Source organism: Lepisosteus platostomus, chromosome 5 (assembly GCF_059453375.1).
Source record: "Lepisosteus platostomus isolate fLepPlt1 chromosome 5, fLepPlt1.hap1, whole genome shotgun sequence".
Classification (NCBI taxonomy): domain Eukaryota; kingdom Metazoa; phylum Chordata; class Actinopteri; order Semionotiformes; family Lepisosteidae; genus Lepisosteus; species Lepisosteus platostomus.
Window position 1 is genome coordinate 56018184 of NC_142615.1, and position 13525 is coordinate 56031708.

Below are 13525 nucleotides of genomic sequence, written 5' to 3' on the forward strand. Positions count from 1 at the left end.
GTGAAGAGAGACAGGCTTTGTTGACTAAAAAACAGGGCAGGATATGCAAGAGCACTAATCACTGGCGACAGTTATGTTCTTCTTACTATAGAAACTCCTACATTGCAAATTTTTTAAAGACTTTGAAACTAAAGGAAAGTGGTGACAAATGAAACAGGCACAGGTGGGGCTTGAACCCACGATCTTTGGTTTACAAGACCAACACCTTACCACTTGGCCACCACACCTTCAAGGGTGGTTAAATTATTTTTTTCTGAATCTTGTTTACATCGCCTGGAGGCAGCAACAACAAAAAATAGGGATTTTTAACAAGGAGATACGCAGCAGTGGTGTAATCCCAAAAGATGCCCCCGAAGAGACTGGAGCTTTAATCCAGCTCCTTAGAGCGCTCGGCCGCGTTACTCTCGACAGCGGCTCTTCAGCTCTTGTTGTCTGATCTAGTGGTGTTATGACGCATGGAAGCGACTGCAACTTCGTTTTCTGAGATGCTTTCTCTCACGAGGTGAAACTTCGACTTCTTTGGCACCTCTGGATATACTTCTTCTGTAGAGCAGGCTTTCACACCTTAGCTTATAGCACCCTTCAAGTCATTTTATTTTTATAGAAAGATGCATTCCTGTTTTAAAAATGCTTTATGAGGCGTGTTTGATTAAACGGACAGTTTTCGTATTGTAGAATGCAGATCTGTGCAGCAATTGTACTGGATTTGACTGGGATTCTGAAATACTTCTTGCAAAGGTATTTAGACTTTCATGAACCTATACTAAAAAACAGACCTGAAACTCACTAGCTTCCAATCTCTGATGTTACTGTCCTGAAACTCTGACGTGATGTTCTGCAGACGTGTGCATAATGTCCTGTTTTTTTACAGTGTAGACATCTTGCTGATCATAAATATATCATAATATATCATAAAAAACGCAACTAGTAAACTTCAGCTACAAATTATAGTAACATGGGAATATATATATATAGTAATGACAAACACAAACTAATTACATTAACACGCTAATATTTAACTCAAAACCACATTTCGATTCAAATATAGGTTTTAAAAATCACAACTTCTATATTTCCACGAAAATATTTTTAATGTTGCACAAACACTACTTTCTAATAAAGACAGAATTAAACTGTTCTGTGTCTCATGGTGATCCTCCTCTCGATACTGATGAAATGTTTAATATGATCCCTCGAGAAAAAAAAAGTGTCAATATCCGCCTGGAACGATTGATGCCCCATCAAACATTTTGAAATTTCCCCGGAAGTTCATACTGTAGAAACCTGCTTCGTGGCTTAAATTCAAGGGAAACAATGTTCCCTACACCCCTTTGATAGCTCAGTTGGTATAGCAGAGGACTGTAGGGGAAATAGTAAGGCATCCTTAGGTCGCTGGTTCGATTCCGGCTCGAAGGAATGTGCTTTTTGTGAACTTTAATCAAAGAGATAAAATAGCAAATCTTTTTCACTCAGACGTTGATCAAAAGCTTAATAAACCACGAAGCAGACCCAGTGGGCAAAAGACGTATAATATACATCTGTTAAATGCATACCTTAGACGTCTAAATGTGGTCTGCAATTCGTCTAGAATGAAATTCTAATATACGTCTAAAGTTATACGTCAATTATACGTCTATGTTTAGACGTTCATTATACATAAATGGTTGGAGTTCTATTATACGGATAAATTTAGAGGACTATTATACATATATGGTTGGAGTTCCGGATAACTTTAGAGGACTATTATATGTATATGGTTAAAGGTCTATTATACGTATATGGTTAGAGGTCTTTTATACGGATAACATTAGAGGACTATTATACGTATATGGTTAAAGGTCTATTATACGTATATGGTTAGAGGTCTTTTATACGGATAACATTAGAGGTCTATTATACGTATATGGGTAGAGGTCTATTATACATCAAAGATAGGTTTTATAGGTGTAGAAACAAGTAAACCAAGCCAATGAGTAGGTTTAGAAATGTATTCTGAAAATACACATTCACACCTGAAACATATGTATTTCAAATTATACATTGTATACAATCAATCAACAATCAACATATGGGCAATAATCATAAAAAACACAACTAGTCTTAAACTTCAGCTACAAATTCTGGTAACATGGCAATATACAGTAAAGTAATGACAAACAAACTAATTACATTAACACACTAACTCAAAACCACATTTTGATTCAAATATACATTTTAAAATGTACAACTTCTATATTTCCAAGAAAAAAAAAATATTACAATGGAAGTTAAGACGATTTTTGTCCACTATTTGCAAACCCTGTCTAATTGACCTAACAGTTAGAACCAAAAACCTATTATTTTCAGTGTCCAGATCTCCTGGCCCCCTGCCTTGCATATGCATTCTTCAAGTAACGCATTGCGTGCTCCTTTATTTCTTTTTCTGTTGATGTAGGGTGGGACTTCAGCACCGCAGCTAGGAAAAAATGATATAATATTACTTCCCAAATAAATGATGATTAATATCTTCTTTAGTATTGTTGTAACAGAAGAAATAAGGTTCTTGATCCCGAGATGAAGTAAAACAGATGAGTTTATTGCATGCAAGGAACAATAAAGCCGAAGTCTTGTTTCCCGCAAGAAACAACAAAACCGAAGTATTGTTCCCCGTACTGTTACAAACTTTTGGGTTATATAGTGTTTTCTTCTCCGTTTCTGACGTCACTCGGTCTGATGGTAAAGAGGGGGGTTCATGGTATTTGGCCAGTTTACGATGTTCTGGGCAAATGGTCAGTTTAACATTACACCCAGGGGGGTTCCTAGCTTGCATCTGCAATCCTTATCAGTTAACCCCCTTTCCTGCCATAAACCCCAGCTTGTGACTTAGAAGTCTAAGTCTACAGAAAAGATTAAATTCAAACCCCCGTCTTCACATCTTTCTTCAGTATAATCTAAAAAATGAACGGTTTACTAAGCTCAAAGCTGAAATAAATGTATAAAATTTGGCTTGCATCATAGCAGTTGAGCAATAAAGTCTGTCCTAATTAAAGAGTACCCAAAGTTTGAAAGTACAACATAGAATAAGAATAGAGAAATGGCAAAACGATTTTGTGTCATCTTCCCCATTCACACTATTTTTATGTGCCATTTTTTGCTTATTCACGTACTATTTTAATCAAAATAATATTAAGAAAGATCTGTATGTATTTAGATAGTATTATTATTGTTCATACTTACTCGTCAAAAGAGGATTGCTGAGATATTTGCGGATATACTTCTACGTTTGAAAAACGTGTCCAAAATGGTGACCAACGAATACTAGCAATGCATTGTGGTATATAACCGGAAAATATGCTGGGTTCGATATTTTCTCAACGTATGCGTTTATTAATGTTGTCGATATTATGGTTGAAATTTAACATTGATAATACATCGCAGCTATGTGCCCCCTGCTATGAGCTGATGTGCAATTATAACGCATGCAGTTAGTAAGGATCGGTCACTGTTGTATGGTATTATATATAATGACATTATGGAATAGGATGGGGACAGGCCTGGCATCACGGGGGGAGGGAGGAATGTCGCCCCTTCAGTTTTGGGCAAAAAGATTTACCTAACTTAATTTGCACCCTAAAAAAATAGTTGTACTTTGTCAATGGTCAGACAACACTAAATGACACGAACAGTCACTCAGTCTGTTTGATGGGCAGGAGGGCTATCCGTCCAGGAACTGCACATATCAGTGTCGTTATTGAGTGTCAACATTACGATCCTGTTTGCTCAGGTGGACCGATTCCTTGCAGTAGTTTATCATTATACTTAAAATCGTTATATAACTAGGACTAGTTATAGCAGTCTGTGCTTTCTGTTGGTTTTACAACATTTTTTTCTTAACGATTCAGAACGTCCATGTAGCTGCAAAAATGAACGCTTATGGTACTTTTCGCTCCAGGCAATACAAACCGTGAGAGTGACGAAAAATGTGAAACTGAACTTCATCGCAAATACCAGATTGCTAGTCGTTATCTTCTATCATGGCATAGCTGCGAGATTTCATTTGGGTAGCTGCACCAAACAGCTCCGTTTCAACTGAAATATCACCCCCCCTCAGAATTTCAGACACCCCCCTACAGCTTTTTCCCTGGGCACCGCGCACTGATGGGGGACGGGGTGTCCAGGAAATGGTATCAACTTTTCTCAAGAAAATAAAAATAGAAACTCTATAGGCACTCAAACATTTTACTGTTTTTTTTCAGGCAGGTGGCAAGACCCCCTCAGCAAAACCCTTGTATGCCAAGCTGTGGGCATTGATTCGTCGAATATACGTATATTCACGGCGAAAATACGGCTATACGTATATATACGTCGCCTCGACGTATAATCAACGTCGAATTGCAACCGTAAAATCGACGACATTAATAAACGCATATATAACGTCGAAAACACATCTAACACAGTGCCTGAGGCTTTTTACTGTATGTATCGTGTGTGCCGCAACTAGGAGTATACGGCACTCTGCACAGTGTACGAAGTAAATTATTTTCGCAGTAATTAATTTACACGTGTATAATAAATATAGTAATAAATATAATAAATTAACTTCATACACTGTGCTTTGATATGGATGTTCATTGGAAGGATTTAAGGAAACTATCAAGGATCTCAGAACAACCAAAGATACATTTGGGCATCTGCTATTGGTAAAGATTAACGAATACAGTAAGTGTGAAGTTTGCACACACACGAGAGAAAAAAATCAGTTTTAATTCACTTCATTAAACTGACGGTGTGTATAGCAGAGGATGGTTTCGATCCATCGACCTCTGGGTTATGGGCCCAGCACGCTTCCGCTGCGCCACTCTGCTGACAGCTGTCGTAGCGTGATTCAACACAACTGCTCTATCTTTGCTTTCTAAAAGTGCGCCCGAGATGAAAAGTCTAAACGGTAAACGCAGACGTCACTTTGAGCACTTGGTCTTTTATAGTACAAATATCACACGCTGCACTACATGGGCGTGTCTTCAAGATCGTTGTGAACCAAAGCTTCTGCTTTCCAAGGCAACTGATTCTTTCGTCGTTAATTCCCAAATCTTCAATGAGAATCAGTGAAATGAAAACCAAACACATGTACACACTCGCGTCCTAGCGTGAAAGAAAAAAGATGGAAGCATTTGAGAAATAACGAGTAGTCTGAACAGCTCCAGCCTGTCAACTGCTCTTCAAAGTGATCGCTACCTCCACACCCAGTTTATAACACTGAAAATGATTCAGGAAGCATAGCAAAGGTCTAAAACCAGTGGTTGAAAAGCGTCTTGATACATAAAATGACAATTTCTCAAAAGTAATATCTTCATCTTTGAAATATTGTCATCCATATATTTTCGTTTTTCTCTTTTTTACATATCACGCTTTCGAGAAATAAACTGTCTTGTAATGAAGGCTGCATTAGAAAATGTGTATCTAGCTTTGTTCAATTAAAACCGGCACATCCCAGTGGGCAAAAGATGTAGAATATACGACTATTAAACCCATACCTTTTAAATTGTAATCAACAAATGGCTAATCATCATAAAAAAAACACAACTAGTAAACTTTAGTTACAAATTCTAGTAGCATGGCAATATATATATATAGTAATGACAAACACAAACTAATTACATGAACACGCTAATATTTGACTCAAAACCACATTTCGATTCAAATATAAATTTAAAAATTTACAACTTCTATATTTCCACGAAAATATTATTAATGTATCACAAACGCTACTTTCTAAAAAAGACAGAATTAAACTGTTTGTTTTGTGTCTCATGGTGATCCTCCTCTCGATATGAATGAAATGTTTAATATGATCCCTCGAGAAAAAAAAAAGAGTCAATTTCCGCCTGGAATGATTGATGCCCCATCAAACATTTTGTAATATCCCCGGAAGTTCATACAGTAGAATCCTGGTTCGTGGGTAAACAAGACTAAGGAAACGAGTTGGAAACTTGATGTCGAACTGGGATTTAGATCACCCGAAACATTACGCTACATTGGGCAGTATGTGCCAGAGAGTGGCTTTTTCACTCAGACGTTGATCAAAAGCTCAGTAAACGGCGAAGCAGAGGCTTTTGTTCCGAATTCAGCTCACGTCTGATTTTCTTGTTTTGGCCAAGATCTGAACTTTGAATTCAGCGACTACTTGGTCTGCTTTGTAATTCAAATGTAGATACAAATGTCACGGTTTTTTTGTAGATATAAAGGTGTTCTCTGTTTTCAAAGGATAGGTACTTAATTGGCTTAATGATTTGGTTTTGATTTTGTATCGTTGTGTTATTAAGTTTGTGCTTTCTGTGTTTTTAACGTATCGTGAACTTATTTTTGAAACAAATGCTGACAAAGGCAAACATGGCACACATCTGTTTATACCAGCGCTGGATTGTGCATTTTTTTAAGTAAAATCTACTGTGCACTTTTGGGAGTATAATATTGTAGGTTCGATATAAAGTGGCAAAAATATAAAGGGGGAAAATACCCCAGACTGTGTGTAAAGGCCTCGTTGAGACTGTTGTTCTCTTGTTAAATATGGCGTACTGTGCACGAAATGTTACAGAAACACAATCTGATATTTTAATAATTTATAATAATAATAATAATTTCTTACACTTATATAGCGCTTTTCTGGACACTCCACTCAAAGCGCTTTACAGGTAATGGGGTCTCCCCTCTACCACCACCAAGTGCTCTCGGATCCAAATATTAAGTTCTATTTTTTTTAAAGGTGATATCTTCTCTTCCTCTAGTGGAAATCACACGATGTGAGCAATTTTTTTTGTTTTTTGTTTTTCACGTTGTGATCCAAAGAGCCTGAGACGCACAGTCTGACAGTAACCGAACCAGAATGGATTCTGTTGGGAGTCGGACTGAGCTCATTCTCACTCCCTGTGCTGAAAAGAGAATCGGCTCTTCCCCGAGCACCATCTACAGCTGCTGGATGGTACTCTGCGTCCTGCTGCTCCAGCAAATATTTTGACGAAAGACAGATCACTTGTGCGCTTTTAACTTTCTCGCAGCTACAGACGATACCGAAGCTGGCGATATGAAGGCAACCGCTGGTACACCTTCTCTAACTTTCACAATCGCGATAAACATTTTTTTTTTTAAAAAAAGACCTTTGAAGAACTAGATATAGAAATATATAACTAGATAAAAACATTAGCTTTATCGGTTTTTACATTAATCGATTTTGAATGTAATTTTTAATTTTGCATTTTACATTGAAAAAAAAACGTGCATACCTAATCCACCAACGGACAGAGCAATATTTTACGTTGCCTTCCAGAGCTTCCAGCGTGTGATGGATTTGGATGGGCGTCTGTATGATACCACTACAGCACTGGCGCAGGTGCAAAATCGACTTTCACAGGACTTTTTCAGTGTCTTCTCCTCTCTCAAATGGACCGAAGCACAGGAGCCAATATTAGAGAAAACGACAGGTGTTTAAACAGAGTATGTCCCAATGTATGCGACAACGTTTTGTCATTTTGTATAAACGCAAACGGTTCATCATTTAAAAGCCAACATCATTCTTTTTCTCACTGGCGCAAATACGCTACCACACATGCGAGCTGTTGTGTGAAAGAAAATTCATATGTGCGTAGGAAGGCAGAATAAAATCCAGAACTGTATTGGTGATATCGATAAACAGGGCTCATGTTCACAATAAAACTTTATTGTATAAAACGTTAAAATTCGTAAATATTTGTTTTAATCATGCAAAGTGTCTGTTAAACCATTCATGAAGGATTCTTAGACAAAAAAACACACCGTTATATGAGAAAATATATTTACTATATGTGCATTTAACTTACTTTTTAACAATTTTAGTTTCAAGGTCAATGAAAATTGTTTCCCTGCTTTTTTGTCATAAATACACAAGCTTGTTATGTCTTGTGTCAGAAATAAACTGCATGAAATTTGCTAAAGCAACAAAACGTAAGTGCGACAAAGAAGACAAACATTTGCGTTTATAGTGCAATGTTATCTCGAGCCTTTAAAATTACTTTAAATGCAATTTGTTTTTCTCTGTAGCTCTAAGGCTTTGTCATTTAGTTGTGCTGTTTTTTTTACATGTTGTAAAAAAGTCGCTAAATCATACGAAACATAAAAACTCCAATTGTAAACAATTGAACATTCATATTCCTGAATTTTAAACCTATGGAGTATTTATACCTTGTCTTTGTATTTGTGCATATTACAGAGCTCCTTTTCAAAAGCTGTCAGTATAGATTAGTGCTTAGGTTTCCTGTTTTTTTATCCAGGTGGTCCAGATAAGACTCTTGGTATAGGAGCGCGTCTGTGTTGCCTTCTGGATTTCAAATGAGCAGCTCAGTGCAGAAAAGAACCCTGTAGATTAGCATGTACATTTGCATGGACAGTAGATTTTTCAGAAAGTGTAATTGGATTATAGCACGTGCCCCTGACGATGTTGTTGATACGTCATATGTGCTCTTTTTTGTATTATATGTATTTTTGTTGTTCAAATAAGAAATATTTTAAAAAAACTTTCAGGATGGTTGCTGCTGTAAAAATAAAACGACATCAAGGGCGCTGTATGCAGAGGTCTGAAACCTGCTCCACAGAAGAACTTTATCCAGAGGTGTTAAAGAAAATTGATTTATTTTCCTGACTGCAATGTATGGTGAAGCATAAAATCTAGCTGCATAAATCTCTATTACGTGTCATTTATGAAGGTGTTTCAAATAGCAGCCAGTGAAGGATTAACGCTTTTGGAGCATGTATTATATTCTAAATACTCTTATTTAAATAAGCTTAAATTCGCATACTGTTATTTAGACATTGCAAACCAGTCTGACCTCATACAACATTCTGTGCCCGCTGAGTAGATCTTAAAGCAGCTTCAGCCAGAGTAGCAGTAATGGCAACACAGGGCTTGGAGTTCAGCTTTTCTTATTTCTTCTGCAGAACCACTGGTATCGGAATATACTGATCCGCATAAGAAGCGCTACCTGTTTCAGATAGTTTTTATTGAGCGCTGCTCTAAACTTTACATTTGCTCAGGCTTGTTTTCCCCATGAAAAAAGACATTTCCTTAATTACATTTAACTTTTTTTTCCCTTATCATCAAGTAGAAATAAATAAAACATATCGTTCCATTTAAGAGCCACATGCAGGATGGCTGGTGGTCTAAGGCGTTGCGTTCAGGTTGTAGTTTCCCCTAGAGATGTTTGTTCAAATCCCACTTCTGACAAAGAAGTTAGAGTAGAAACGATAACATCCCTAAGTAGAAAACATCTCACATTTCATGTGTTTAATGTTAAGTGTCTTAGTGGTTGCCTCGGTGGTTGATGGCTCTTCTCTCTTGCAGGGTGATGGCAAACTTCTTGAGAAAGGGAGTCTCCTACGTAAGGCTGCTCTTCGTCAAGAGCGGAGACAAAAGGAACAGACTTCAAACCGACATTAATTACTGAGAGCAGGCGAAAATGTCTTTGGAAAAGAGGAAATGACTGCTGACCGTAAACAGAGCACCGGACAAGCGCTCCTCGTTAGTATAGTGCTGAGTACCCCTGCTTGTTGCGCGGGAGACCAGGGTACGTTTCTGTGACAGGGCACAGTGTCCATGTGGGTTCAATCCCCACTCCTGGTAGTGTTGTAATAAGTTTTAAGTGACAGAACACTTTGATGATTTGCACTCTATTTAAATATGAATTTACTAAATTTCAGTTCAGTTCTCTTCACACCCACTCCCTGGAATAACTGAACTCTCACTATCGCATACTGAGGGCTTTACATGCATTAGCTGTGATACAGCTCCCCAATAAAGACGGAATCAAACAGTTTGTTTTGTTTCTCATGGTGATCCTCTTCTCGATCCAAATGAAATGTTTAATATGATGCCTCAAGAAAAAAAAGGAGTGAATTTCCGCCTGTAATGATTGATGCCCCATCAAACATTTTGTAACATCCCCGGAAGTTTATAAAGTAGAATCCTGGTTTGTGGCTTAAATTCAAGGTAACCAAGACTAAGGAAACAAGTTGGAAACTTGATGTCGAACTGGAATTTAATCACCCAGAATATTTCACTACTTTGGGTAGTATGTGCCAGAGTGGAGTGCTTTAGATCCATTTGACAGAAACTGTCAAAAAACTGACAGTGGGAACAGTAAGGAATCCTTAAGTCGCTGTTTTGACTCCGGCTGGAAGGAAGGTGCTTTTTGTGAACTTTAATCAAAGAGTTAAAATAGCGAATCTTTTTCACTCAGACGTTGATCAAAAGCTCAATAAACGATGAAGCAGAGGCTCTTGTTCCGAATTCAGCTAACATCTGATTGTCTTGTTTTGGCCAAGATCTGATCTTTGAATTAAGGGACTACTCTGTCTGATTTGTAATTCAAAAGTAGATACAAATGTCACTGTTTTCAAAGGATAGGTACTTAATTGGCTTTATGATTTGGTATTGATTTTGTATCGTTATATTATTAAGTTTGTGCTTTCTGTGTTTTCCATCGTATTGTGAACTACTTTTTTAAACAAATGCTTACAAAGGCAAACACAGCACACATCTGTTTATACCAGCGGTGAATTGTACATTTTTATTAAGTACAATCTACTGTATTTTTAGAAAAAAATGGCGTACTGTGCACGATATGTTGCAGAAACACAACCTGATATTTTCATAATTATTATTTTAATCATTTGACAAGTATGAGGTCCAGGATCCAAATCTTCAGTTCTGATTTTTTTTAAAGTGATATCTTCTCTTCCTCTCTTGGAAATCACAAGATGTGAGCAAATGTTTTTTGTTCTTTTTTTTTCACGTTGCGATCCAAAGAGCCTCAGACACACAGTCTGACAGAAACCAAACCAGAATGGATTCTGCTGGAGGCCGGACTGAGCTCATTCTCACTCCCTGTGCTGAAAACAGAATTATCTCTTCTCCGAACATCGTCTACAGCTGCTAGATATTGCTCTGCGTCCTACTGCTCCAGCAATTCCTTTGACCAAAGACAGATCACTTGTGTGCTTTTAACCTTCTTGGAGCTACAGGCTCTTTGATGGCTCATGCTGATCGTCCTCTGGATCCAAAAGAAAATTTTAAAGCTGATGCATTTTCGATTGTAATCTGCATCTAGCTACAACGTCCCTGGAAAAAATATTTTATTAGTTGTGTGCAATCGGTATCTTTTACTTTACAGATGGTAGTGGAAATAGTTTTTAAAATGTTTTCTAAAGAAGATTGTATTGCCAGGACCTGCCTTTAGCGCTCAGTAGCGATTACACTGTTGATATAGATGGAGAAGAAATGTAAGATGAATTGATGATCTAAGTTAAAATAGCCCTAACACGCCTCCTGTAACAGTGTTTGTATTCATAGCAAGTAATATTCTTTTTCAAACCCGAACGTTGCTTTTGCATTAAGTGTTATGTAACCATTAGCGGTTTCGGTAGCTTCTGAAGAGCGCACTTTTCCAAACTGAAGCCTATAAGAACATTATTCAAGATGCACCATGGCCCAGAATCGTGCATCGGGACAAGGATTAACATCAATTGAAAGAACTCGCAAATAAAAGATTTGACCGAAAAATTAAATGAGTAGGCAAGTATTAAAACAACACCATAACTTCTTGACTTCCAAACTCTTTCCTGGTTCAGGCCATGTAAAATGACATCATCAGTGGAGTCATGCTGAGGTTGTGAGTTTAAGCCTCACCTGGAGCAGCCTGGTTTTCTCTCTTGACAGGTAAACAGTGTTTTGTGTTATTTGCTAAATGGAGAGAGGATTCTGTGTTAATTGTGCTCCTCCTGGAAGAGGTCAAGATGAGATGTTCACGAGGCTGGTGGTAAATATCCTATCCAGGAATATTTTTTGTTCGAATATCGGGGCTGTATAAAGGGGCTGTAGGGGGTCAGATCTATAGATGTAGTAAACACATCAGTGGAGATGGTGTGTCTGCTCTCTGTGAGAGAGACGGGCGGAAAGAATAATCTGTGGTCTGGGAAGAAGAGACCCTCTTTTGAAGAGCGGCGCTCCTCACGGAAGAGAATGAAAAAAATATTTTTCAGGGACGCTGATTTTTCTCTTTGGGGGAATTAATGTGTGACCTCGTGGCGCAATCGTAGCATGTCTAACTTCAGATCAGAAAGTTGTGAGTTCAAGTCATGTTGAGGTTTAGCTGATGTGCTTGCAGGTGCTGCTGGTGCCGAACCCGGAAATTACACCACACGGTTGGGTTTTATCTGTACACCACTTAGGTAATCTGAACAAAATAACAGAGCAGTACAGAACACGCAATAAGGAGCTTATGCAGCGAATAATCTTGAACACGACAAGAGAAAACTGCCCATCTGCGTAACATCATGTCCGACTTTAGAGACAGTAACATCAGAGAATGGAAGTTTCAGACCATGTTTTTGTTACAGGTTCAAGCAAACCTGAAAGTTAGGGAGTGTTTGGTCACTTTTGTATGAAAACGTGTCTGAAGCCTGTAATTATAATTCGCCCTTTTTTAATTGTGGTTGAAATCCACTCCTATGTACCAAGACCTTACAGTATATTCATGTTTACTTAAATGACTAACGCTATTGGACATTAGTTGGTGTCTTTTTTTGTAATGATTTGCTATTTCATGCAGGAAAGAAAGGAACCCAGACCCAACGTTTGCTTTCAGGTACAGTTCATTTACATACCGGACATCTATTTCTGAGGAGCCTGATTTAAATCACACAACCCCGGAAGAAGTCGTATCGATAATCTTGTAAACCGAAATAAGACGCGTTATCCATTAAACCACTAGCCCGTCACGTAAATGAATTGCACCATGGTGAGTTCAGTGCCGCTACTAGTAATACCCAACCCCCATCTTAAATTTCAAAGTGAGAAACATGTTTTCTACATTTTTGTCAGTTTTAAAACTAGGAGTATACGGCACTCTGCACAGTGTACGAAGTAAATTATTTTCGCAGTAATTAATTTATTTACACGTGTATAATAAATATAGTAATAAATATAATAAATTAATTAATTACTGCGAAGATAATTTACTTCGTACACTGTGCAGAGTGCCGTATACTCCTAGTTTCGGCACACACGATATATACAGTAAAAAGCCTCAGGCACTGTGTTAGATGTGTTTTCAACATTATATATGCGTTTATTAATGTCATCGATTTTACGGTTGCAATTCGACATTGATTATACGTCGAGGCGACGTATATATACGTATAGCCGTATTTTCGCCATGAATATACGTATATTCGACGAATCACTGCCCACTGGGAATAGGTTTATTCCATGCTGAAAAGAGAAGAGAGAAAACATAACATGTCAGCTGTGAAACCTTCTTCAGGTTTGTTTTCTCTCTTCTCTTTTCAGCGTGGAATAAACCTACAGTATTACTTGTTCCTTTGCAGATACGAATGCTGACGTAGCTACCCACCTGAATATATTAAACGCTTCATCTATATGATTAACATAATGTTCTCCTGAATAACTACTCGAAAGAAGCCGTAGCTCATGTGTTAGAGAGATTTGAAATCGGATCGG

At 37.7% G+C, this 13525-nt stretch overlaps 3 non-coding genes across 3 annotated transcripts; 1 reads left to right on the top strand and 2 right to left on the bottom strand.

Annotated features, from left to right (window-relative positions):
- Positions 1 to 155: 155 nt before the first annotated feature.
- Positions 156 to 227, bottom strand: trnat-ugu (transfer RNA threonine (anticodon UGU)). Its single transcript has one exon. It is a non-coding gene; the product is annotated as a tRNA-Thr (tRNA).
- Positions 228 to 1328: 1101 nt separating this feature from the next.
- Positions 1329 to 1416, top strand: trnay-gua (transfer RNA tyrosine (anticodon GUA)). Its single transcript is given in 2 exon segments — positions 1329 to 1365; positions 1381 to 1416. It is a non-coding gene; the product is annotated as a tRNA-Tyr (tRNA).
- Positions 1417 to 4772: 3356 nt separating this feature from the next.
- Positions 4773 to 4844, bottom strand: trnam-cau (transfer RNA methionine (anticodon CAU)). The gene has a single exon. It is a non-coding gene; the product is annotated as a tRNA-Met (tRNA).
- Positions 4845 to 13525: the final 8681 nt, after the last annotated feature.